Here is a 26,135-nt window from a genome sequence, read left to right as displayed (position 1 = left end):
CTGCCTAAGATAAGACAGGCAGGCATGGATACTCATCTGAGGCTTCTTTTATGTGTTTTTTGGCAGGGCAGAGAGGTCTTTGATTGACAGCTGTCAGCTCTCTAGCCTTGTTCTGATTTGTGAAATGAGGACAGGGGCTGTGCTGTACCTGTGCCACCGATGTTTCTTATCTGTGGGGACTCTGGACATTCCCTGAGTCACTCTTGGACCCTGTGGCTTCATCAGAGTCATTTCTGGCTCTCTGTTTCTATTTGATCAACTCCCTGAGTCATCTTTGGGGGGCCCTTTCTCCTTTTCATCCTGCTCATTTCTGTCTTTCTGCCTAACACCTCTTTGGCGTTAGAGTTATTTTGAGCTGATTATTTTTAGAAAAAGTAAACACAAGAGAAGCTTTATTTAAATCAGAACTTACTCTTTTATAAGGGAAGTCTCCATTTCTAAGGGTGTTTCCCTCTCAATACTCTCTATAGTAGGTATAGAGACTCTTATCAATGGAGAAGGTGCCTGACTTAAATCTTGTAACAACCTTACCCTCATTTACTGTATTTTTGTGGATAACCTTCAGTCATTGATCTCCCCAACCTCCAATATCTTTCTTTTGTTTTTAGCTGAAGTTGGTATATTTAAGGTTGTGGTTTGGGCCGTTTTGAGGAGCTTACTCAGTTTTCCTGTATATCTCCAATGTATACATGAGGTATATATGTTAAACTTGCTTTTCTCTTGTTAATCTGTCTTTTATTACAGGGGTTGTCTCAGCCACATAACATAAAAGGGTAGAGGGAAAATTATTTTTCTCTGCTATGCAAACTTCTAGATGAGAATGCAACCTGACAGATACCTTGATTGAAACCTTGTTGAGAACCTAAGCAAAGGAGCTATCTAAGTCTTTCCCAGACTTAGGTATTTACTATGCTGAGATAATCAATATGTATTGGTTTAGACAATAACTTGGTGGTGTTAAAAAATGAACTGCAACTGAGTAAATTTTAAAGATTGTACTGGCTTTAATCAACAATTCATGAATTGGGCAGTATCCAGTCAACAGATAGAATGGAGCTCCAAGGAACTATACAAAGTGAAAGACTTTTAGAGGCAGAATGGAGCAGAAAGAAAGTTATGGTAGAAAAACTGGGTTAATTATTGCAAGCTCACTTGCCTTTAAGGAAATTAGGGGTCTATTACGCAGATTATATAATCAGATGATTCCTGTTTGACTGCTTTAAGATTCCATTTCTGGGAAAGCCTAAACTAAGTAATGCAGTCTCAGTTTGGAGTTGTAGGGCTTACCATAAACAACTCCATTTTGGATGTGTTGTCTTTTTTTTTTTTTTTGAAAGGGCGTATCTCATATTTGTTGCTCAAATGGTTGTTAACAACAATAAAATTCTGTATAGGGGACTCAATGCTCAATGCACAATCATTAATCCACCTCAAGCCTAATTCTCATCAGTCTCCAATCTTCTGAAGCATAACGAACAAGTTCTTACATGGTGAACAAATTCTTACATAGTGAATAAGTTCTGACACAGTGAACAGTACAAGGGCAGTCATCACAAAAACTTTTGGTTTTGATCACGCATTATGAGTTATAAACTATCAGGTCAAAAATGAATATTCGTTTCATTTTTATACTTGATTTATATGTGAATTCCACATTTCTCCCTTATTATTATTACTATTTCTAATAAATTGCTGAAGTGGTAGGTAGATGCAAGATAAAGGTAGAAAACATAGTTTAGTGTTGTAAGAGAGCAACTGTAGATGATCAGGTGTGTGCCTGTAGACTAAGTGTTAATCCAAGCTAGACAAGGGCAATAAAACATCCACGGATGAAGAAGATTTCTCTCAAAACAGGGGGGGAGAGGTTCTAAGCCTCACCTCTGTTGATCCCCAATTTCTCACCTGATGGCCCCCCTGTGACTGTGCCTGTCTTAGGTTGTTCCTCCCTTGAGGAATCTTACCCGTCTCTGGCTAGCCAGTCACCTTCTGGGGCCATACAGGGAAATGTAAAGTTGGTAAGTGAGAGAGAAGCATTATTGTTTGAAAAGGTTGGCTTTTTACTTCTTTGCAGATTTATGCCCTGTGGCTTCTATGCCCAGCATTTGCCTTGAGGTATCTTTATCACTTGGAAGAATTATGATACTCGGTAAATTCGATATGAGGCACGCATTCTATTTAAGGGTTGTAATTAGGAAGGAAGAAGAAAAGCTACAGAAGTAGCAGGTGGAAGAAAACATGGGAAAATTGATTATTTCTTTGACATATCTTCTTGTAGAGTAACTTAAGCATGTATAGGTTTTAAACTACTAATTAAATTGCGATCATACATTAATATAATAGGAATACAGTTACATAACCAAAGCAGACCTATAATTACCAGCCATCTCCAGTGAAATCAAGAAGACCAGTTAGGCACCCTAGGCATTTGTGAACATCTGTCTATGATATGATGGTTATTGTCCAACTGAACTTGAACAGTCTGAGAGAAATCAGACAAATTAAAACAGCCCATTCCTGGGAACTGTTCACATCCCATATGTTCTTTTAACAGTAGATAGTCTGTAGTTGTACGATTTTGGAGCGCTAAAACTTGCACTTCTCCTAATTCTTGGTTGAGTTCCAACAGTATAGATCCAGACAAATTTGTTGTTTTACTGTATGCGCAGGCCAGCTTAGATATATCCTTCTTCATTAACATGGCAAGTCCAGGAACTGGTGGGATGAATGTAGCTACAATTGTAGCAGCGCCTCGATTTTGTTGGGGTTTTTTGATGATCATCTTCTGGTATGACTCTTCCAGGGAGTGCTGATGTTCAAAGTTCTTCTTCATATCGTATCTTAGTTCATTTTCTGGCTAGCCAAATTAGGCTTTAATCCTCGGTATAAACACAAACAGACCCTTTGCCCACACTTTGATATGCCCTTTATACCGTTATGTAGAATTCATTGGAGGTCACCACACAGGAACTGCTTTATTTTTTTTTGTTATCATTAATTTACACTTACATGAAGAATATTATGTTTACTAGGCTCTCCACTATACCAGATCCCGCCTATAAACCCCTTTACAGTCACTGTCCATCAGCATAGCAAAATGTTGTAGAATCACTACTTCTTTTCTCTGTGTTGTACAGCCCTCCCCTTTCTCCCACCACGCCATTATGCATGTTAATCATAATACCACCCTTCTTCACCACCCCCTTATCCCTCTCTACCTACCCCTCCTCGACAGTTCCTTTCCTTTGGTACCTGTTAGTCCATTCTTGGGTTCTGTGATTCTGCTGCTGTTTTGTTCCTTCAGTTTTTCCTTTGTTCTTATACTCCACAGATGAGTGAAATCATTTGGTATTTCTCTTTCTCTGCTTGGCTTATTTCACTGAGCATAATACCCTCCAGATCCATCCATGTTGCTGCAAATGGTAGGATTTGCCTTCTTCTTATGGCTGAGTAATATTCCATTGTGTATACGTACCACATCTTCTTTATCCACTCATCTACTGATGGACATTTAGGTTGCTTCCCATTCTTGACTATTGTAAATAGTGCTGCGATAAACATAGGGGTGCTTCTGTCTTTTTCAAACATGATAGCTGTGCTCTTAGGGTAAATTCCTTGGAGTGGAATGACTGGGTCAAATGGTAAGTCTGTTTTGAGCATTTTGCTGGACCTCCATACTGCTTTCCACCATGGTTGAACTACTTTACATTCCGACCAGCAGTGTAGGAGGGTTCCCCTTTCTCCAAAGCCTCACCAACATTTGTTTTTGTTTGTCTTTTGAATGGCAGCCATCCTTACTGGTGTGAGGTGATACCTCATTGTAGTTTTAATTTGCATTTCTCTGATAATTAGCGATGTGGAGCATCTTTTCATGTGTCTGTTGGCCATCTATATTTCTTTTTTGGAGAACTGTCTTTTCAGTTCCTCTGCCCATTTTTTAATTGGATTATTTGTTTTTTGTTTCTTGAGTCATGTGAGCTCTTTGTATATTTTGGATGTCAAGCCTTTATCGGATCTGTCATTTACAAATATATTCTCCCATAGTGTAGGGTTCCTTTTTGTTCTATTGATGGTGTCTTTTGCTGTACAGAAGCTTTTCAGCTTAATATAGTCCCACTTGTTCATTTTTGCTGTTGTTTTCCTTTCCCGGGGAGATATGTTCAAGAAGAGATCACTCATATTTATGTCTAGGCGGTTTTTGCCTATGTTTTTTTCCACGAGTTTAATGGTTTCATGGCTTACATTCAGTTCTTTGATCCATTTTGAATTTACTTTTGTATATGGGGTTAGACAATGGTCCAGTTTCATTATCCTACATGTAGCTGTCCAGTTTTGCCAGCACCATCTGTTGAAGAGACTGTCATTTCGCCATTGTATGTCCATGGCTTCTTTACCAAATATTAATTGACCATATATGTTTGAGTTAATGTCTGGAGTCTCTAGTCTGTTCCACTGGTCTGTGGCTCTGTTCTTGTGCCAGTAGCAAATTGTCTTGATTACTATGGCTTTATAGGAGAGCTTGAAATTAGGGAGTGAGATTCCCCCCTACTTTCTTCTTCTTTCTCAGGATTGCTTTGGCTATTCGTGGTCTTTGGTTTTTCCATATGAATTTTTGAATTATTTGTTCCAGTTCATTGAAGAATGTTGCTGGTTATTTGATAGGGATTGCATCAAATCTGTATATTGCTTTGGGCAGGATGGCCATTTTGACGATATTAATTCTTCCTAGCCACGAGCATGGGTGAGTTCCATTTGTTAGTGTCCCCTTTAATTTCTCTTAAGAGTGACTTGTAGTTTTCAGAGTATAGGTCTTTCACTTCTTTGGTTAGGTTTATTCCTAGGTATTTTATTCTTTTTGATGCATTGTGAATGGATTGTTTTCCTGATTTCTCTTTCTATTGGTTAATTGTTAGTGTATAGGAAAGCCACAGGTTTCTGTGTGTTAATTTTGCATCCTGCAAGTTTGCTCTTTTCCGATAGCAGTTCTAGTAGTTTTGGGGTGGAGTCTTTAGGGTTTTTTACGTACAGTATCATGTCATCTGCAAATAGTGACAGTTTAACTTCTTCTTTACCAATCTGGATTCCTTGTATTTCTTTATTTTGTCTGATTGCCGTGGCTAGGACCTCCAGTACTATGTTAAATAACAGTGGAGAGAGTGGGCATCCCTGTCTAGTTCCCGATCTCAGAGGAAAAGCTTTCAGCTTCTCGCTGTTCAGTATAATGTTGGCTGTGGGTTTATGATATGTGGCCTTTATTATGTTGAGGTACTTGCCCTCTATTCCCATTTTGCTGAGATTTTTTATCATGAATGGATGTTGAACTTTGTCAAATGCTTTTTCAGCATCTATGGAGATGATCATGTGGTTTTTGTCTTTCTTTTTGTTGATGTGGTGGATTATGTTGACGGACTTTCGAATGTTGTACCATCCTTGCATCCCTGGGATGAATCCCAGTTGTTAATTGTGTATGATCCTCTGGATGTATTTTCGAATTCGGTTTGCTAATATTTTGTTGAGTATTTTTGCATCTACGTTCATCAGGGATATTGTTCTGTAGTTTTCTTTTTTGGTGGGGTCTTTGCCTGGTTTTGGTATTAGGGTGATTTTGGCTTCATACAATGAGTTTGGGAGTATTCCCTCCTCTTCTATTTTTTGGAAAACTTTAAGGAGAATGGGTATTATGTCTTCCCTGTATGTCTGATAAAATTCCGAGGTAAATCCATCTGGCCCGCGGGTTTTGTTCTTTGGTAGTTTTTTGATTATCGCTTCAATTTCGTTGCTGGTAATTGGTCTGTTTAGATTTTCTACTCCTTTTTGCATCAGTCTTGGAAGGTTGTATTTTATTGGGAAGTTGTCCATTTCTCCTAGGTTTCCTAGCTTGTTAGCATATAGGTTTTCATAGTACTCTGTAATAATTCTTTTTATTTCTGTGGGGTGTGTCGTGATTTTTCCTTTTTCGTTTCTGATTCTGTTGATTTGTGTTGACTCTCTTTTCCTCTTAATAAGTCTGGCTAGAGGCTTATCTATTTTGTTTATTTTCTCGAAGAACCAGCTCTTGGTTTCATTGATTTTTGCTATTGTTTTATTCTTCTCAATTTTATTTATTTCTTCTCTGATCTTTATTATGTCCCTCCATTTGCTGACCTTAGGCCTCATTTGTTCTTCTTTTACCAATTTCGATAATTGTGACGTTAGTCCGTTCATTTGGGCTTGTTCTTCCTTCTTTAAATATGCCTGGATTGCTATATACTTTCCTCTTAAGACTGATTTTGCTGTATCCCACAGTAGTTGAGGCTTTGTGTTGTTGTAGTCATTTGTTTCCATATATTACTGGATCTCCATTTTGATTTGGTCATTGATCCATTGATTATTTAGGAGCGTGTTGTTAAGCCTCTATGTGTTTGTGAGCCTTTTTGCTTTCTTTGTAGTTTATTTCTAGTTTTATGCCTTTGTGGTCTGAAAAGTTGGTTGGTAGGATTTCAATCTTTTGGAATTTACTGAGACTCTTTTTGTGGCCTAGTATGTGGTCTATTATGGAGAATGTTCGTTGTGCACTTGAGAAGAATGTGTATCCTGTTGCTTTTGGATGTAGAGTTCTGTAGATGTCTATTAGGTCCATCTGTTCTAGTTTGTTGTTCAGTGCCTCTGTGTCCTTACCTATTTTCTGTCTGGTGGAACTGTCCTTTGAATTGAGTGGTGTGTTGAAGTCTCCCAGAATGAATGCATTGCATTCTATTTCCTCCTTTAGTGCTGTTAGTATTTGTTTCAGATATGTTGGTGCTCCTGTATAGGGTGCATATACATTTATAATGGTTTTATCCTCTTGTTGGACTGAGCTATTTATCATTATGTAATGTCCTTCTTTATCTTTTGTTACTTTCTTTATTTTGAAGTCTATTTTGTCTGATACTAGTATTGCAATACCTGCTTTTTTCTCTCTGTTGTTTGCATGAAATATCTTTTTCCATCCCTTGACTTTAAGTCTGTGCGTGCCTTTGGGTTTGAGGTGAGTCTCTTGTAAGCAGCATATGGATGGATCTTGCTTTTTTATCCATTCTATTACTCTGTGTCTTTTGATTTGTGCATTCAGTCCATTTACATTTAGGGTGATTATTGAAAGGTATGAATTTATTGCCATTGCAGGCTTTAAGTTTGTGGTTAGCAAAGGTTTAGGGTTAGCTTCTTTACTATCTTACTGTCTAACTTAACTCGCTTGTTGAGCTATTATAAACGCGGTCTGATGATTCTTTATTTATCTCCCTTCTTATTCCTCCCCCTCCCTTCTTCATATGTTGGGTGTTTTGTTCTGTGCTCTTATTAGGAGTACTCCCATCTGGAGCAGTCCCTGTAGGATGCCCTGTAGAGGTGTTTGTGGGAGGCAAATTCCCTCAACTTTTGCTTGTCTGGGAATTGTTTAATCCCTCCTTCATATTTAAATGATATTCGTGCTGGATACAGTAGTGTTGGTTTGAGGCCCTTCTGTTTCATTGCATTAAGTAAATCATGCCATTCTCTTCTGGCCTGTAGGGTTTCTGTTGAGAAGTCTGATGATAGCCTGATGGGTTTTCCTTTGTCGGTAACTTTTTTTTTCTCTCTGGCTGTCTTTAATACTTTGTCCTTGTCTTTGATCTTTGCCATTTTAGTTATTATGTGTCTTGGTGTTGCCCTCCTTGGATCCCTTGTCATGGGAGTTCTGTGTACCTCTGTGGTCTGAGAGGCCATTTCTTCCCCTGGTTTGGGGAAGTTTTCGGCAATTATTTCTTCAAAGACATTTTCTAATCCTTTTTCTCTCTCTACTTCTTCTGGTATACCTATAATTCGTATATTGTTCCTTTTCGATTGGTCACTCAGCTCTCTTAAAATTCTTTCATTCCTGGAGATCCTTTTATCTCTCTTTGCATCAGCTTCTCTGCATTCCTGTTCTCTGTTTTCTAGTCCATTAATGGTCTCTTGCATCTCGTCCATTCTGTTTTGAAGTCCTTCCAGAGCTTGTTTTATTTCTCTGTTCTCCTTCCTTAGTTCTTGCATATTTCTCTGCAAGTCCATCAGCATGGTTATGAGTTTTGTTTTGAATTCTTTTTCAGGAAGACTGGTTACATCTATCTCCCCAGGTTCCTTCTCAGGGGAAGATGTAGCAGATGCCGAAGCTGTCTGGGTTAGTCTTGTCTGGATCAAATTTTTTTGCCTTTTCATGTTGATAGGTACTATTGACTGTCAGCTGGGCGAGCCAATCTTTCCACTTGCTCCTGGCCTTTCTTTACTGGGACAACTGCAACCCCTAGTGGCTTGTGTTGGGCAATTGTGTGTAGACTGGGTCTTTGTTTCTTGCCCAGCTGCTATGAAGGAAGCTCCCTTGCCATGGGCGTGGCCAGCCTCCGGCTGCTTCTCTGCTATGTCGGTGTCCCAGAGGGGTAATGGACGGGGGGCTGTTTGGCTGTTTACCTCCATGAGGGATCTCAGAGCAGTTGCCCAGGGGGTTAGTGTGCCCGGGTTTCCCTGGAGTTTTCAGCTGCTGCTCTGTGACCTGGGTTGTTTCCGTCCAGCTGTTGCATCCCTGTCCCTTTAAGACTTTCAAAGAGCACTCGCTTTTCTTTGTCACAGGGGCTTCAGCTTCGGGAACCACTCAGAGGTCTTTCTGCCCTGTTTCCCTAGTTTCCAGTCCTCCACACATGCACTGTTTGTGCGCTCTGGTGCGGATGGCTAAGGCTGGGTGTTTAGCAGTCCTGGGCTCCCTCTCCCTCCCCACTCTGACTCCTCCCCTCCCGCCGGGAGCTGGGGTGAGGGGCACTCGTGTCCCGCCGGGCGGGGGCTTGTATTTTACCCCTTTCACCAGACGCTGGGCTCTCACAAGTGTGGATGAAGTCTGGCTGTTGTCCTGTGTCTTCTGGTCTCTCTTTTAGGATTAGTTGTATTTGTTGTATTTTCAAAAATATATATGTTTTTGGGAGGAGATTCCCACTGTCCTACTCACGCCACCATCTAGGCTCTGCCAGATGTGTTGTCTTTTTAAATAATGGTTATTTATTAGGCAGCAATAGGAAACTAACACATTTATTTGCCAACAGTTCATTCCTTTTCATTGCTGTGTAGGACTCTATTGCATGAATATATTACATATTTTAGCTAGTCATCTACTGATGAACATTAAATAATTTACAGATTTTGGCTAATACAGATGAAGCTTCTATGAGCACTTGTATAAAGTCTTTGTATGGTTGTTAGAAAAAGCAGAAAATCTAAATGTGACTTATTCCCACCAGGAGGTTTAAATAGTTTAACAGTAAGGTATTAACAAAGTGCCACTTGGTGGAAAATATGTCAGGAAGCTGCCCAGGCTGAGAGTGGAGGTCGGGGGTGGGGGTGGGAATTGGTAAGGGCCTGGCTATACCTGAACCTACCAATGAAATTAAGACAAATGTTAGAGAAGGCCCAATATAGATATAATTGTCGTTGGTGATGTCAGGGAAAGAATGTGAACCCTGTAGTACTCAGCCAATGAGGAACCAAGGGAGGGACTCGTGTACTAGGGAATAAATTACTTGGCGCCCACAGCCTCAGGTGTGTCTGCTCACCAGACACCTGATCTTGCAAGATCATCATTAAAGCCTCCCTTTGTTGTTCTCTTGGCCTCCGTGTCCACTTACTGAGTTTAGACCAGTGTGTTTCTCACATGGTGAAGGGGGGAAGCAGAATATGCCACTCCAAAATATGCCATTTTGACACATTGATTATTTTGAATTAAAGTTATCTGAGAAACAGCCAGGACACTCTTACCCTCATTTGTGTCCCTGAAGGCAGAAAAGAAATCTCCCATGTGAAAGTTACCCTCCCTATTTGAGGAGAGTGGAAGGCATCTTTTTCACCAAAGAGGGAATTTAGGACCAAGAAAACTATATAAACAAACCTTGTTACTTCTTCATTAATTTACTTCCCCAAGCTGAAACCCCTTTGTCTTGTTAATTCTTTACAAATGTATTATTTTATTTCCTTATCTAAAAGGTAAAAAGCTACCTGCTTTGGTCACTTTGTGTCTCATGTTTTTTTTTGTTGTTTTTTTTTTCCCGAATTTATTTTATTGTATTTTCACATTACAAGAGTAATATACATGCTCATTACAGAAAAATTAAACAAGCAAAAAGAAAATCATATAGGACAAAAAAAATCATATAGGACTTTGATAATCCCACACCAATAGAGGCATTCACTTTTTACCTCTTATTTCATATATTTTTAGTGTACACATTTTTTTAAACAAAAATGGGATTATACTCTAAATTTTCTTTTTTTTCGCTTAGTTAAGTTTTGAGAATATTTCCATGCTAGGTATATTTTTGTGCCTACTGTTTTTTTTTTTTTGAGAGGGCATATCTTATATTTATTGACCAAATGGTTGATAACAACAATAAAAATCTGTATAGGGGACTCAATGCACAATCATTAATCAATCCCAAGCCTAATTCTCAACAGTCTCCAATCTTCTAAAGTATAATGAACAAGTTCTTACATGGTGAACAAATTCTTACATAGTGAATAAGTTCTGACATGGTGAGCAGTGCAAGGGCAGTCATCACAGAAACTTTCGGTTTTGATCATGCATTATGAACTATAAACAATCAGGTCAAATATGAATATTCGTTTGATTTTTATACTTGATTTATATGTGGATCCCACATTTCTCCCTTTATTATTATTATTATTTTTTTAATAAAATGCTGAAGTGGTAGGTAGATGTAAGATAAAGGTAGAAAACTTAGTTTAGTTTTGTAAGAGAGCAAATGTAGATGATCAGGTGTGTGCCTGTAGACTATGTGTTAATCCAAGCTATGTAAGGGCAATAAAACATTTTTTGGTGCAATTTCTCTCAAAACAGGGGGGGAGAGGTTCTAAGCCTCACCTCTGTTGATCCACAATTTCTCACCTGATGGTCCCCCTGCGACTGTGCCTGTCTTAGGTTGTTCCTCCCTTGAGGATTCTTACCCGTCTCTGGCTAACCAGTCACCTTCCGGGGCCATACAGGGAGATGTAAAGTTGGTAAGTCAGAGAGAAGCCATATTGTTTGAAAACGTTAGCTTTTTACTTCTTTGCATATTTATGCCCTGTGGCTTCTATGCCCAGCATTTGTCTTAAGGAATCTTTACCACTTGGAGGAATTATGATACTCGGTAAATTCGATATGAGGCATGAATTCTATTTAAGGGTTGTAATTAGGGAGGAAGAAGAAAAGCTATAGAGGTAGCATACGGAAGAAAACATGGGAAGATTGATTATTTCTTTGACATATCTTCTTGTAGAGTAATTTAAGCATGTATAGGTTTTAAACTACTAATTAAATTGCACACACACATTAACATAATAGGAATACAGTTACATAACCAAAGCAGACCTATAATTACCAGCCATCTCCAGTGAAATCAAGAAGACCAGTTAGGCACCCTAGGCATTTGTGAACATTTGTCTATGATATGAAGAATATTGTCCAACTATACTTGAACAGTCTGAGAGAAATCAGACAAATTAAAACAGCCCATTCCTGGGAACTGTTCACATCCCATATGTTCTTTTAACAGTAGATAGTCTGTAGTTGTATGATTTTGGAGCGCTAAAACATGCACTTCTCCTAATTCTTGGTTGAGTTCCAACAGTATAGATCCAGTCAAATTTGTTGTTTTACTGCATGCACAGGCCAACGTAGATATCTCCTTCTTCTTTCCCATGGCAAGTCCAGGAACCGGTGGGATGAATGCAGCTACAACTGCAGCATCGCCTGGATCTTTGTTGAGAATATTTGATGATCATCTTCTGGCATGCGTCTTCCAGAGAGTGCTGATGTAGGAAGTTCTTTTTTATTTCGTATCTTAGTTCATTTTTGGGGTAGCCCAATTAGGCTTTGATCCTCCTTATAAACACAAAAAGTCCCTTTGCCCACATTTTGATCTGCCCTTTATACCATTGTGTAGAACTCATTGGAGGTCACCACACAGGAACTGCTTTTTTTTTTTAAGAGAAAGGAATATTAACAGAAAACTGTACCTCCATATCTGATCATCTGACACCCTTTAGGTGATCAAATTTAAGGATATTTAAAGCATGCATTAATCATTGATTTACAGTTAGTTTTGTCCTATCATGGAGTAATCCCCCTTTTCTTTCTTTCTTTCTTTTTTTGTTATCTTTAGTCTACACTTACAAGAATATTATGTTTACTAGGCTCTCCCCTATACCAGGTCCCTGCTATAAACCCCTTTAGAGTCACTGTCAATCAGCATACCTAAATGTTGTAGAATCACTACTTGTCTTCTCTGTGTTTACAGCCCTCCCCTTTCTCCCTCAACCCCATGCATGCTGATCTTAATACTCCCCTTCTTCCTCCCCACCCTTATCCCTCCATACCCAGAAATCCTCCCCAGTCCCTTTCCCTTTGGTACCTGTTAGTCCATTCTTGGGTTCTGTGATTCCGCTGCTGTTTTGTTCGTTCAGTTTTTCCTTTGTTCTTATACTCCACAGATGAGTGAAATCATTTGATATTTCTCTTTCTCTGCTTGGCTTATTTCACTGAGCATAATACCCTCCTGATCCATCCATGTTGCTGCAAATGGTAGGATTTCCCTCTTCTTATGGCTGAGTAGTATTCCATTGTGCATATGTAACACTTCTTCTTTATCCATTCATCTACTGATGGACATTTAGGTTGTATCCAATTCTTGTCTATTGTAAATAGTGCTGCGATCAACATAGGGGTGCATTGGTCTTTCTCAAACTTGATTGCTGCGTTCTTAGGGTAAATTCCTAGGTGTGGAATTCCTGGGTCAAATGGTAAGTCTGTTTTGAGCATTTTGATGAACCTCCATACTGCTTTCCACAATGGTTGAATTGGTTTACATTCCCACCAGCAGTGTAGGAGGGTTCCCCTTTCTCCACAGCCTCGCCAACATTTGTTGTTGTTTGTCTTTTGGATGGCAGCCATCCTTACTGGTGTGAGGTGATACCTCATTGTAGTTTTAATTTGCATTTCTCTGATAATTAGCGATGTGGAGCATCTTTTCATGTGTCTGTTGGCCATCTGTATTTCTTTTTTGGAGAACTGTCTGTTCAGTTCCTCTGCCCATTTTTTAATTGGATTATTTGATTTTTGTTTGTTGAGGCGTGTGAGCTCTGTATATATATTTTAACATCAAGCCTTTATCGGATCTGTCATTTAAAAATATATTCTCCCATACTGTAAGGTTCCTTTTTGTTCTATTGATGGTGTCTTTTGCTGTACAGAAGCTTTTCAGCTTAATATAGTCCCACTTGTTCATTTTTGCTGTTGTTTTCCTTTCCCGGGGAGATATGTTCAAGAAGAAGTCTCTCATGTTTATGTCTAGGCGGTTTTTGCCTATGTTTTTTTCCACGAGTTTAATGGTTTCATGGCTTACATTCAGTTCTTTGATCCATTTTGAATTTACTTTTGTATATGGGGTTAGACAATGGTCCAGTTTCATTCTCCTACATGTAGCTGTCCAGTTTTGCCAGCACCATCTGTTGAAGAGACTGTCATTTCGCCATTGTATGTCCATGGCTTCTTTACCAAATATTAATTGACCATATATGTTTGGGTTAATGTCTGGAGTCTCTAGTCTGTTCCACTGGTCTGTGGCTCTGTTCTTGTGCCAGTAGCAAATTGTCTTGATTACTATGGCTTTATAGGAGAGCTTGAAATTAGGGAGTGAGATTCCCCCCTACTTTCTTCTTCTTTCTCAGGATTGCTTTGGCTATTCGTGGTCATTGGTTTTTCCATATGAATTTTTGAATTATTTGTTCCAGTTCATTGAAGAATGTTGCTGGTTATTTGATAGGGATTGCATCAAATCTGTATATTGCTTTGGGCAGGATGGCCATTCTGACGATATTAATTCTTCCTATCCACGAGCATGGGTGAGTTCCATTTGTTAGTGTCCCCTTTAATTTCTCTTAAGAGTGACTTGTAGTTTTCAGGGTATATGTCATTCACTTCTTTGGTTAGGTTTATTCCTAGTAATTTTATTCTTTTTGGTGCAATTGTGAATGGAATTGTTTTCCTGATTTGTCTTTCTATTGGTTCATTGTTACTATTTAGGAAAGCTACAGATTTCTGTGTGTTAAGTTTGCATCCTGCAACTTTGCTGTATTCCGATATCAGTTCTAGTAGTTTTGGGGTGGAGTCTTTAGGGTTTTTTACGTACAATATCATGTCATCTGTAAATAGTGATAGTTTAACTTCTTCTTTACCAATCTGGATTCCTTGTATTTCTTTGTTTTGTCTGATTGCCATGGCTAGGACCTCCAATACTATGTTAAATAACAGTGGGGAGATTGGGCATCCCTGTCTAGTTCCCGATCTCAGAGGAAAAGCTTTCAGCTTCTCGCTGTTCAGTATAATGTTGGCTGTGGGTTTATTATATGTGGCCTTTATTATGTTGAGGTACTTGCCCTCTATTCCCATTTTGCTGAGAGTTTTTATCATGAATGTATGTTGAGTTTTGTCAAATGCTTTTTCAGCATCTGTGGAGATGATCATGTTTTTTTTGTCTTTCTTGTTGTTGATGTGTTGAATGATGTTGATGGATTTTCGAATGTTGTACCATCCTTGCATCCCTGGAATGAATCCCACTTGGTCATGGTGTATGATCCTTTTGATATACTTTTGAAATTGGTTTGCTAATATTTTATGAAGTATTTTTGCATCTACATTCATCCGGGATATTGGTCAGTAATATTCTTTTTTGGTGGGGTCTTTGCCTGGTTTTGGTATTAGGGTGATGTTGGCTTCATAGAATGAGTTTGGGCGCATTCCCTCCTCTTCTATTTTTTGGAAAACTATAAGGAGAATGGGTATTATGTCTTCTCTGGGTGTCTGATAAAATTCCAAGGTATATCTGTCCGGCACGGGTGTTTTGTTCTTGGGTAGTTTTTTGATTACCATTTCAATTTCTTTGCTCGTAATTGGTTTGTTTAACTTTTGTGTTTCTTCCTTGGTCAGTCTTGGAAGGTTGCATTTTTCTAGGAAGTTGTCCATTTCTTCTAGGTTTTCCAGCTTGTTGGCATATAGGTTTTCATAGTAGTCTTTAATAATTCTTTGTATTTCTGTGGTGTCTGTCTTGATTTTTCCGTTCTCATTTGTGATTCTGTTGATTTGTGTTGATTCTCTTTTTCTCTTAATAAGTTTAGCTAGAGGCTTATCTATTTTCTCGAAAAATCAGCTCTTGGTTTCATTGATTTTTGCTATTGTTTTATTCTTCTCAATTTTATTTATTTCTTCTCTGATCTTTATTATGTCCCTCCTTCTGCTGACCTTAGGCCTCATTTGTTCTTCTTCTTCCAATTTCGATAATTGTGACATTAGACCATTCATTTGGGATTGTTCTTTCTTTTTAAAATATGCTTGGATTGCTATTTTCTTTCCTCTTAAGACTGCTTTTGCTGTGTCCCACAGAAGTTGAGGCTTAGTGTTGTTGCTGTCATTTGTTTCCATATATTGCTGGATCTCCATTTTTATTTGGTCATTGAACCATTGATTATTTAGGAGCGTGTTGTTAAGCATCCATGTGTTTGTGAGCCTCTTTGCTTTCTTTGTACAGTTAATTTCTAGTTTAATGCCTTTGTGGTCTGAAAAGTTGGTTGGTAGGATTTCAATCTTTTGGAATTTTCTGAGGCTCTTTTTGTGGCCTAGTATGTGGTCTATTCTGGAGAATGTTCCATGTGCACTTGAGAAGAATGTATATCCCGCTGCTTTTGGATGTAGAGTTCTATAGATGTCTATTAGGTCCATCTGCTCTACTGTGTTGTTCAGTGCTTCTGTGTCCTTACTTATTTTCTGCCCGGTGGATCTATGCTTTGTGGTGAGTGGTGTGTTGAAGTCTCCTAGAATGAATGCATTGCAGTCTATATCCCCCTTTAGTTCTGTTAGTATTTGTTTCGCATATGCTTGTGCTCCTGTGTTGGGTGCATATATATTTAGAATGGTTATATCCTCTTGTTTGACTGAGCCATTTATCATTATGTAGTGTCCTTCTTTATATCTTGTTACTTTCTTTGTTTTGAAGTCTATTTTGTCTGATATTAGTACTGCAACCCCTGCTTTCTTCTCACTGTTGTTTGCTTGAAATATGTTTTTCCATCCCTTGACTTTTAGTCTGTACATGTCTTTGGGATTGAGGTGAGTTTCTTGTAAGCAGCTTATAGACAGGTCTTGCTTTTTTATCCATTCTATTACTCTGTGTCTTTTGATTGGTGCATTCAACCCATTAACATTTAGGGTGACTATTGAAAGATATGTACTTATTGCCATTGCAGGCTTTAAATTCGTGGTTACCAAAGGTTCAATGTTAGCCTCTTTAGTATCTTACTGCCTAACTTAGCTCGTTTATTGAGCTGTTATATACACTGTCTGGAGATTCTTTTCTTCTCTCCCTCCTTGTTCCTTCTCCTCGATTCTTCATATGTTGGATGTTTTGTGCTGTGCTCTGTCTAGGAGTGCTCCCATCTAGAGCAGTCACTGTAAGATGTTCTGCAGAGGTGGTTTGTGGAAAGCAAATTCCCTCAGCTTTTGTTTGTCTGGGAATTGTTTAATCCTACCATCATATTTGAATGATAGTCGTGCTGGATACAGTATCCTTGGTTCAAGGCCCTTCTGTTTCATTGTTTTAAATATATCATGCCATTCTCTTCTGGCCTGTAGGATTTCTTTTGAGAAATCTGTTGTTAGCCTGATGGGTTTCCCTTTATAGGTGACCTTTTTCTCTCTAGCTGCCTTTAACACTCTTTCCTTGTCCTTGATCTTTGCCATTTTAATTATTATGTGTCTTGGTGTTGTCCTTCTTGGATCCTTTCTGTTGGGGGTTCGGTGTATTTCTGTGGTCTGTTCGATTACCTCCTCCCCCAGTGTGGGGAAGTTTTCAGCAATTATTTCTTCTAAGATACTTTCCATCTCTTTTCCTCTCTCTTCTTCCTCTGGGACCCCTATAATATGGATATTGTTCCTTTTGGATTGGTCACACAGTTCTCTTAATATTGTTTCATTCCTGGGGATCCTTTTGTCTCTCTCTATGTCAGCTTCTATGCGTTCCTGTTCTCTGATTTCAATTCCATCAATGGCCTCTTGCATCCTATCCATTCTGCTTATAAACCCTTCCAGAGTTTGTTTCATTTATGCGATCTCCTTTCTGGCATCTGTGATCTCCTTCCGGACTTCATCCCATTTCTCTTGCGTATTTCTCTGCATCTCTGTCAGCATGTTTATGATTCTTATTTTGAATTCTTTTTCAGGAAGACTGGTTAGGTCTGTCTCCTTCTCTGGTGTTGTCTCTGTGATGTTTGTCTGCCTGTAGCTTTGCCTTTTCATGGTGATAGGAATAGTCTGCAGAACTGGGACGAGTGACGGCTGGAAGGACTTCCTTTCTTGTTGGTTTGTGGTCCTCCTCTCCTGGGAGAACAGCGACCTCTAGTGGCTTGTGCTGCGCAGCTGCGCGCAGACAGGGTTTCTGCTTCCTGCCCGTCTGCTATGGAGTTAATCTCCGCTGTTGTTGTGGGCGTGGCCTGGCTCGGGTAGCTACTCCAAAATGGTGGAGTCGCGTTGGAGCAGGAGCGGCTGGGAGGCTATTTATCTCCATAAGGGGCCTTCCTGCTCCCTGCAGCCCAGGGATTAGGGTGCCCAGTGATCCCCGGATTCCCTACCTCTGGATTAAGTGTCCCGCCCTGCCCCTTTAAGACTTCCAAAAAGCACCCGCCAAAACAAAACAACAACCACCAAAAAAATAAAAAAAGAAAAAATTTTTAAATAAAAAAAAAAAAAATTTTTTTTTGATTAAAAAAAAAAAGGTGCTCGCTCGTTTTTCTTTATTCTCCGGTGCCAGCCTCAGGCCTCTGCTCACCGGTCTTGCTGCCCTGTTTCCCTAGTATTGGGGTCTCTATCCCTTTAAGACTTCCAAAAAGCGCTCGCCAAAACAAAACAGCAAAAAAGCAAGGAAAAAAAAAAAAAATGGTTGCGCGCTTTTCTTATGTCCTCCGACACCCGGCCTCCAGTGCCCGCTCACTGTTCTTGCTCCCCTGTTTTCCTAGTATCGAGGGCCCTGCACTCTGGCCCGGATGGCTGGGGCTGGGTGTTCGGCAGCCCTGGGCTCCGTCTCCCTCCCGCTCTGCCTATTCTTCTCCCGCCGGGAGTTGGTGGGAGGGGTGCTCGGCTCCCGCCGGGCCGGTGCTTGTATCTTACCCCCTTTGCGAGGCACTGGGTTCTCTCAGGTGCGGATGTGGTCTGGATATTGTCCTGTGTCCTCTGGTCTTTATTCTAGGAAGGGTTGTCTTTGTTATATTTTCATAGATATATGTGGTTTTGGGAGGAGATTTCCGCTGCTCTACTCACGCCGCCATCTTCCACCCCTCTCCTCGCAAGTGCAGTTTTAAATGAGGAGCACATTGAGGCTGGAGACAGGTTTGACAGTCCTTCATCCCTTTATTAGTTGAACTAGTTGACCTACTTTTTACTGTGGCCAAAGAGGAGACAATGGACAGTGAAGGAGTGATTGAAATTTCAGAAAGCAGGGAGTTGAAGATAATCAAATAAGGAAAAAAAAGACTAGCCAAAGTTGAACACATTTGTCTCCACTTAGAAGACCACAAGGCCCTGCTGCTGGATGAGCAGGGAATGGTGTGGGCAGCACCACCCTGAGTGTCGGTTCTTCTAAATGCAGGGGTGAAATAAAAGCCTTGTTGGCTCCTGTGGAGAAGTCCTTTGATCCCAGTGTTTCTCTCCCAGAAGAAAGAGAAATTCAGAAAGCAGCCTCAAAAGAAGGAAAGATTTGTAATTTCCTGATAGCCACATCCCTGAAGCTCAGTTGTGTGTCTTCCCTAATGAAAGGGTCCTTAATGTGAAATTCAGAGAGCAGAACAAATTGAAGTGACACAGTGTGTCAGTTGCCTTATTTGGTGTATTAAAATAAAATAATGTATGTGCCAATAATCAATGTAAAATATTCAGGAAAAAGAAGTAATTGGAGTTTTAACAATTGGAATTTTTTTGTGTGTGGAGGAGAGAAAATTGGGATGCTAACCAGAAGGAGCACTCAAAGAATGGCAAGAAGGGAGCACAGTTTGTCTCTGATATTCTGCATCATTCACCAAAGGAAGTAAAGAAAATTCTTTGAGGGTCTCACATTTGGCAACAGTGGAGCCAAGAAATACTACTTCATTCATTTATTCAGAGATACAATGCATGCCAAGTACTGTTAGAGAAGCTGGGAAATACAGTAGTGATCAAAATAAGACAAAATAGAAAAATACATCTTTCAAGTAACTTTTATTCTAGTGGGGAGGGTGGTATGGTGAAGATAATAAGCAAAATAATAAGTAAAACATACAGCATTTCAGATCTTGATAAATATTGTGAAGAAAAATATAGTAAGCAGGAATAGGAAATTTGGATAGGGTGGCTCAATTATAAAGATGACAATCAAAGAAGGCCTCACCGACAAGATGAGTACTCAGCATTAGGACCTCAATGTCCCTCTGTACAAAGCATGAGTACCAAACCAGTAAGTGAGCAGGAATTCAAACACCCACAGCTGTCTGACCTGGTTCAGCCCCTGGGCAGCTCCTCAAAGAGACCCACTGGCACCTTCCTCCCACGAACATCAAGCTATTTTCAGGGAAGTCGCAGCCATCGTGGGGTTCCCAGGTGTAGGAAAAGGTCTGGCCTCGGGTTACCCTCCTTCCGTCATTAACTCAGGTGCAGCTGCTGAGAAGTTTCAACGCTCTACTATACTTATAGGAAAGGGTTCTAAACTAGATAATTAGAAAAAAAGGGTCAGAATCATGAGAGGAATATAACCATTGGCCATTTGTGTTAGAGGAAGAAGAGAATCTCCATTTATATATTTATTTTTCCAGACCGGTACACGGGAAACTATTAAGAGTGGTTCTTTGTTATTGATGGGGGAACCTGGCAGTTGACTGTTAGGAACTGGATTGCTTATGGTATTCTTTCTATATGAATTATTAAACCCTAACAATGGACTGCCTAATAGAAACCATTTAACAAAAGTTTAGGTGCATTATCCTAACGGGCCACAAGATGGCGATAGCAATTCTTTACTCTATCCGGCCTGTGCAATGAAAGGAGGGGACAGCTGTTGTGAGTTATCTCCCTTGGGCAGATAGCCTCTTCTTTTTCTCTCTTGGTGTCATCTTTTGCTGACCAAAAGAGAATATGTTCGTTAATTGGGCCAGGTTTCTTAAAAACATTTTTGGAAGTGGGGTAAGGAGGAGCAGGGAGAAGGAAGCAGGGAAGGGATTGCGGGCATACTGAATCATACGTAAGTGTACGTAAGAAAATAACGTACCTCCAAGTGTCCATAACACATGCCTCAACAATTACCATCATGACCATATCGTTTCCTTGCCCATGCCTGCAGTGGGTGGGAAGGGGACAGTATAAAGAAATCACAAGCATATTGTTTCGGTTATGAGTATTTATATAAACATCCTGACAGGGTTAAACAAAACACAAAATTTTCTCACCTAAGAAAATTTAATCATGATGTGTGACATCATCCAATATCTAGTGCTTTCCAAAAAAATCTTCAATTGCCTGTTAGTCCGGGGGGAGGAAATCCTGGGGCAAAATACCTCTAAAAACCGAAATCAGTCAAAGGGAGAAATAAAGTTTAAAATCCGTTTATTGCTTAAAAATTGCAGTCTGGCGCAAGTCTCTCTCCTGCTCTAGCAGCAGCAAAAATGGCCCTCCCCCTCACCTCTCAGGTACAGATAAGCCCTCCTTTGCCAAGGTAATTACCCACTGATATGGAGATTAACTTCACCCCTGAGGAAAGATACAAATGCACTAAAGCCATACTTCTTTCCACCTCTGAATGCCTGTTTATGTGCAGATGTTCTAAAGCCAAGCAAAATATTCTGGAAATGTTTCAACTTTACCCACATTGCCTCAAATGTTCTTTACAACGATTTTATCTGAGTTGGGATTCCATTACATTTACACATGGCATTTGGTTGTTAGGTCTTTTAAACCTATTTAAATACATAACATTTAACCAAATCTCCAAATAGCTGAGTGGAAAAGGAATTGAGAAACTATAATTGGGATGGTAGAGATCTCGTTATTCATGGATTGTGACTGCTTGTAGAACTTTTCTGTTGAAGGCGCAAGGGGAAAGGGTTGCTTTCTAAAAAGAAAATACATCATAGTAATATTTTCTGTTTAAGTCAAAAGAGCTTTCGCTCATATATAATTGAAACTCTTATTCTGAAAGTCTTAGTTCCCTACACATTTATTTAAAAGTTTTTTTCTATATCTATAGACAAAATAGGAAAAGACAACACTTACTATTCTGAATTAGAAACTGGAAGAGAAGAAAGGGTTTGAACCTACTAAAATCTGACCTCAGGTGAGGTCAAGATCAGATTTCAGTAGAAACAGGCTTTTGAACCCTTTCCTCATTTTAAATTGACATTCACTAATATGTTCTCCCTCCTTAATGCAAAAAGAACATAGTAGCCTTAATGTTGCAAAATAGCTTAAAAAAAAATGCCTCCTAATGAAGTATAATGTAATACTCTTTTCTTCACAGTTAGTGCTTTTGTTTCTTGTTTAAGAAATCCTTCCCTACTTTGAGATTGTATTTTCCTGTTGGGCAGGAAAATAGATATGAGCAGAGTGAAAAAAGAACAAAGTCAATAAAGCCGCTTAGAAAGGACTCAGTTAACCAGTTAAAACAAGAAAGCTAGAAAAGACTCAGAGTTAATCAGTTAAAGCTCAAAATGTCAAGAGCAACGTGGCCTTGAAGGTTTGACTATTCCCCAGATAAAAGTATCTGAGCACTGCTCATGTCTTCATTGTGTCAATTAGATCATTGTTAAGATTTACTCTAACCTGCTAAAAAGGCCCACCTTTTTGTCAAAGGGAGATCCAACCTTAATGTCAAAATTGCATTTCTTAAAAAACCCAAGGAGTTTAAGAAAAAAGATTCTTAACATACTCATTAGCAAACAAATAACTCCGCCCACCTTGGAGGACTGACAGACAATATTGATAAACTAATTTTGCAGAATTACCTAGAGGGCTGTGTGGGATTGATGGGGTTAATACACAATTCAAATAAGGTAGAAATCAAATGTATAAGGACACATTGTTAGGCTGCAGGCATCAGGGGAAGGGGTGAGCCTGATGGACAAGTTCAGGCCTCACCAAAGGAGGCAAAGAGACCAACAGGTTCTGGTCCGACAACATTCCAGAGCCTGATCGGATAACCCTCCCAACTAGAGCCCTTCCCCCAAAATAAAGGATTAGTGGTAACTATCCAGTACCTGGCTAAAGGCCAGTGAGAGACCCCCATGTACCCTAGACGAGCCAATCCTCGCACCACTGTACACCTTTGCTCTCCCTCCCCCTGCCTTCTTTAAAAACTTGCTGCCTGCCCTGCTGGGTGTGACTTCCCTGGCCTGTGTTTCAGACCAGGGAACATCACCCAGGGGTGGCATTCAAATAAACTACCTGGCCCTTTGTTGCCTCTCTTTGCCTGCTTACTTCAGTCAAAATTTATTGGAATTTATCTTACAGAAGCTTCTCAAGGACACCAAAACTGTGTGAAGATGACTCTGAGACATGAGAACTGCTTTGGTTCTCATCACTCTGTCCTTGATTATACATCAACAGAGTGTGTGGGAAAAACAATCAAGTCATGTGTGTAAGATAAATTCCAATAAATTTCAACCGAAGTAAGCAGGCAAAGAGAGGCAACAAAGGGCCAGGTAGTTTATTTGAACTCAATCCCCAGGTGATGTTCCATGGTCTGAAACACAGGCCAGGGAAGTCACACCCAGCAGGGCAGGCAGCAAGTTTTTAAAGAAGGCAGGGGGAAGGAGAGCAAAGGTGTACATTGGCGTGAGGATTGGCTCATCTAGGGTACATGGGGGTCTCTCACTGGCCTTTAGCCAGGTACTGGAAAGTTACCACTAATCCTTTAGCTTGGGGGAAGGGCTCCAGTTGGGAGGGTTATGCGATCAGGCTCTGGAATGTTGTCAGACCAGAACCTGTTGGTCTCTTTGCCTCCTTTGGTGAGGCCTGAGATTGTCCATCAGGCTCACCCCTTCCCCTGATGCCTGCAGCCTAACATTCCAGCCATTTGGTCATAATGGGTGACAACTCGATCTGGCTACTTCCAGCTGACAAGGGGCGTCGTGGGGGTTTGAGGCTGGTATTAGGCCGAAGGAGGGGGCTCAGTGGGAAGAGGTGTGTAACGGTGAAGTAATGGTTGGTGGCGACCCGGGTCATCTGGGTTAGCCGCTGTTGGAGGAACATGGGGACACAAGGGGCAACTAAGAGTAAACCACAAACTGTTATTGAGGGGCCCAGTAGGGGCATTAGCCAGGCCATTATGGGGAACTGGAATTCTGGATCGAGTTTACATATCAATGACTAGTATTGGGATTTAGTATAGATAAGACTGCATTATTGAAACAATACTTTTCTCTAAAATCACCCTCATTTTATTAGAAGTAGCGAGATTAAGAAAATAATTGATGGTTGGCTTGATTATTTGCATAAGTGCAGCAAGAAGAGCAATTGATTACATAGACTCTTTTAAATATGCTTTGCTGGAACTTTTAATAAGGAATTTCAGATTGGACTTTTAAAGGCTTCTTGAGGCCAGAAAGCCAAGCTAGACTTTCCCTCAGGTTGTGCCTGCAGTACATGTACATTTGGGTTAATTCCTCTCTTCTCTGAGGTTCCTGCACTTGCCAGGAAGTGATATTCCTTACTCACCTGGTAAGGCTGCTGGGAATTCTGTAAGCAAGGTACCAGGCCAGTTCTTCTAAGGGGCTTTGTTGGCTTTATAAAGTCAATCTTAGTTCCTTAAAGCTGTCTGTTCATATCTGAGTTTATACACGTGTCTCTCAGGTATGACATTCCAGTCAAAGCCTTGGTAATATAACCAGTGGTTTTACTTGGTCCTCTTACAAGGAAAGCAGATTCTTATTGAATTTGTGCAAATAAACATACTGCCATGAAATATAAAAATAGTCACTGAGAGTTTTTAAATTCTGGAGGGATGAGGTAGAGAGAAAGATAAATGTTTCAATTCTGCTTATAAAGATAGTCATTTACTAAACTGTTGTCAGCTTAAGAGAAAAAGCTTAAAACACTTTATCAGTAACATTTGAAACAAAAAGCTACAAAATATCTTCTTTAGTTTACTTAATCTTAGGTAACTAATACTTGTTCTGCTGAAATCTAGTTCTTTACTAGCTTAAGGGTAATAAAACAGTGACTATAAATAATAAAAGACTTACAAATGCCAATGGTTAAAGATCTGATGAGGGCTTACTGTAAGACAGTTGACATAAGTAAATTCTGATATTTCTGTAACACAAAACATTCAGTAACAGTTTAGCATTATTCTTTTCGACAGTGCTTTCTAGGTAATTAAGCAGGTAATTATATATCAAATAAGCTAAATTAGCCAAATACTTTCTCCAATGAGAAAACGTTTTTCTGACATGTTCCAGGGGCCCTCTGGAAAACATCAGAGTTAACTAGAGGTAAAAGTGTTTTTTTGAATTTGATTTTGGCAAGCTGTTAAAAGTTTTAAGGCACTTGCTTAAATATGATTACAGGTTGCCATGGAGCAATACTTATCCAACTAACCAGAATGACAACAAAGTACTTCAAAGGCAAATAAAGAAGATTACACAGTTGTTATCAAAGTTTAGCTTTTAGTCTTTTCAACATTAAGATCTCATTTTAAGACTCTGAAAACTCACTGAGACTTTAAGCATAAGAAACTGCTTTGATAAAACAATTAGAAGAACTTTCTGTAATCTTTCAATATTAAGAACAGACTAACAGTTAAGAAAACTTTGTCTTTTTAATTGAAAACAAAATTCTAATCTTGCTGTGCACTCGACAATGAGACTTATTTGCTTCAATTTTAAATAGCATGACCATATTAAATTCTTCTACAAACTCTTTACAACTTTCTTTTTACATTTAGATCTTTCTAAATAAACAGCTGTACTTTAGAACAAAGTTACTTTCTCTTATCAAAAGACATTTTTTAGCATGCAGAAATGTTTTTCTTACTACTTTAAGTCGTTTTGATTAAAGTAGTTAAAATAGAGAGCCAACATGGCGGCGTGAGTAGGACAGTGGGAATCTCCTCCCAAAAACATATATACTTTTGAAAATACAACAAACACAACTAGCCCTAAAAGAGAGACCAGAAGATGCAGGACAGTGGCCAGACTGCAGCTACACCAGCGAGAACCCAGCCACTGGTGAAAGGGGTAAGATACAAGCCCCGGCCCGGCGGGACCCGAGCGCCCCTCCCCCCAGCTCCCGGTGGGAGAAGAATAGGCAGAGCGGGAGGGAGACGGAGCCCAGGACTGCTGAACACACAGCCCCAGCCACCCCCGCCAGAGCACAAACACAGTGCCTGGGCGGGGGGCCCTGGATACTGGGGAAACAGGGCAGCAAGACCTCTGAGCGGGTGCCGAAGCTGATGCCCCTGTGACAAAGAAAAGCGGGGGCTTTTTGAAAGTCTTAAAGGGACAGGGACTTAACAGCTTGACGGAAACAACACAGGTCATAGTCCAGCAGCTGGAAATTACAGGGAAAACCGGGTGCACTAACCCCCTGGGCAACAGCTCTGAGAACCCCTCACGGAGGTAAACAGCCAAACAGACCCCCCATCCATCACCCCTCCAGGTGCTGCGAAAGCAGAGAAGCAGCCTGAGACAAACTCCGCCCATAGAAAGGGAAATTCCTCCCTTCCGGCCAGGCAAGACACAAAGACCCAGTCTACATGCAATTACCCAAAACAAGCCACTAGGGGTCGCAGTTGTCCCAGTAAAGAAAGGCCAGCAGCAAGTGAAAAGTTTGGCCCTCCCAGCTGACAGTCAATAGCACCTGTCAACATGAAAAGGCAAAAAAATTTGATCCAGACAAGACTAACCCAGACAGCTTTGGCATCTGCTACATCTTCCCCTGAAAAGGAACCTGGGGAAATAGATGTAACCAGTCTTCCTGAAAAAGAATTCAAAACAAAACTGATAACCATGCTGACGGACTTGCAGAGAAATATGCAAGAACTAAGGAAGGAGAACAGAGAAAT

General features: G+C 40.0%; 2 long non-coding RNA genes across 2 annotated transcripts in view; one reads left to right on the top strand and one right to left on the bottom strand.

Moving 5' to 3' along the window:
- The first annotated feature begins 1,327 nt into the window (after positions 1-1,327).
- On the top strand, positions 1,328-10,698 carry LOC130681363 (uncharacterized). The gene is made up of 2 exons (XR_008994461.1): positions 1,328-1,517; positions 10,571-10,698. It is a non-coding gene; the product is annotated as an uncharacterized LOC130681363 (long non-coding RNA).
- A 9,070-nt stretch (positions 10,699-19,768) lies between these two features.
- The window catches only part of LOC118910754 (uncharacterized), a 35,609-nt gene continuing 29,242 nt past the window's right edge, over positions 19,769-26,135 (bottom strand). The window contains exons 2-3 of the long non-coding RNA XR_005024166.2: positions 20,527-20,634; positions 19,769-20,414 (exon numbers count right to left, since the gene is read on the bottom strand). This is a non-coding gene — a long non-coding RNA (uncharacterized LOC118910754). The remainder of the gene's footprint in view (positions 20,415-20,526; positions 20,635-26,135) is intronic.

This window comes from Manis pentadactyla, chromosome 16, assembly GCF_030020395.1.
Source record: "Manis pentadactyla isolate mManPen7 chromosome 16, mManPen7.hap1, whole genome shotgun sequence".
In the NCBI taxonomy this organism is placed as follows: Eukaryota; Metazoa; Chordata; class Mammalia; order Pholidota; family Manidae; genus Manis; species Manis pentadactyla.
Note: the sequence above shows the minus strand (reverse complement) of the source record. Positions and strands in the feature narration are given on the sequence as shown.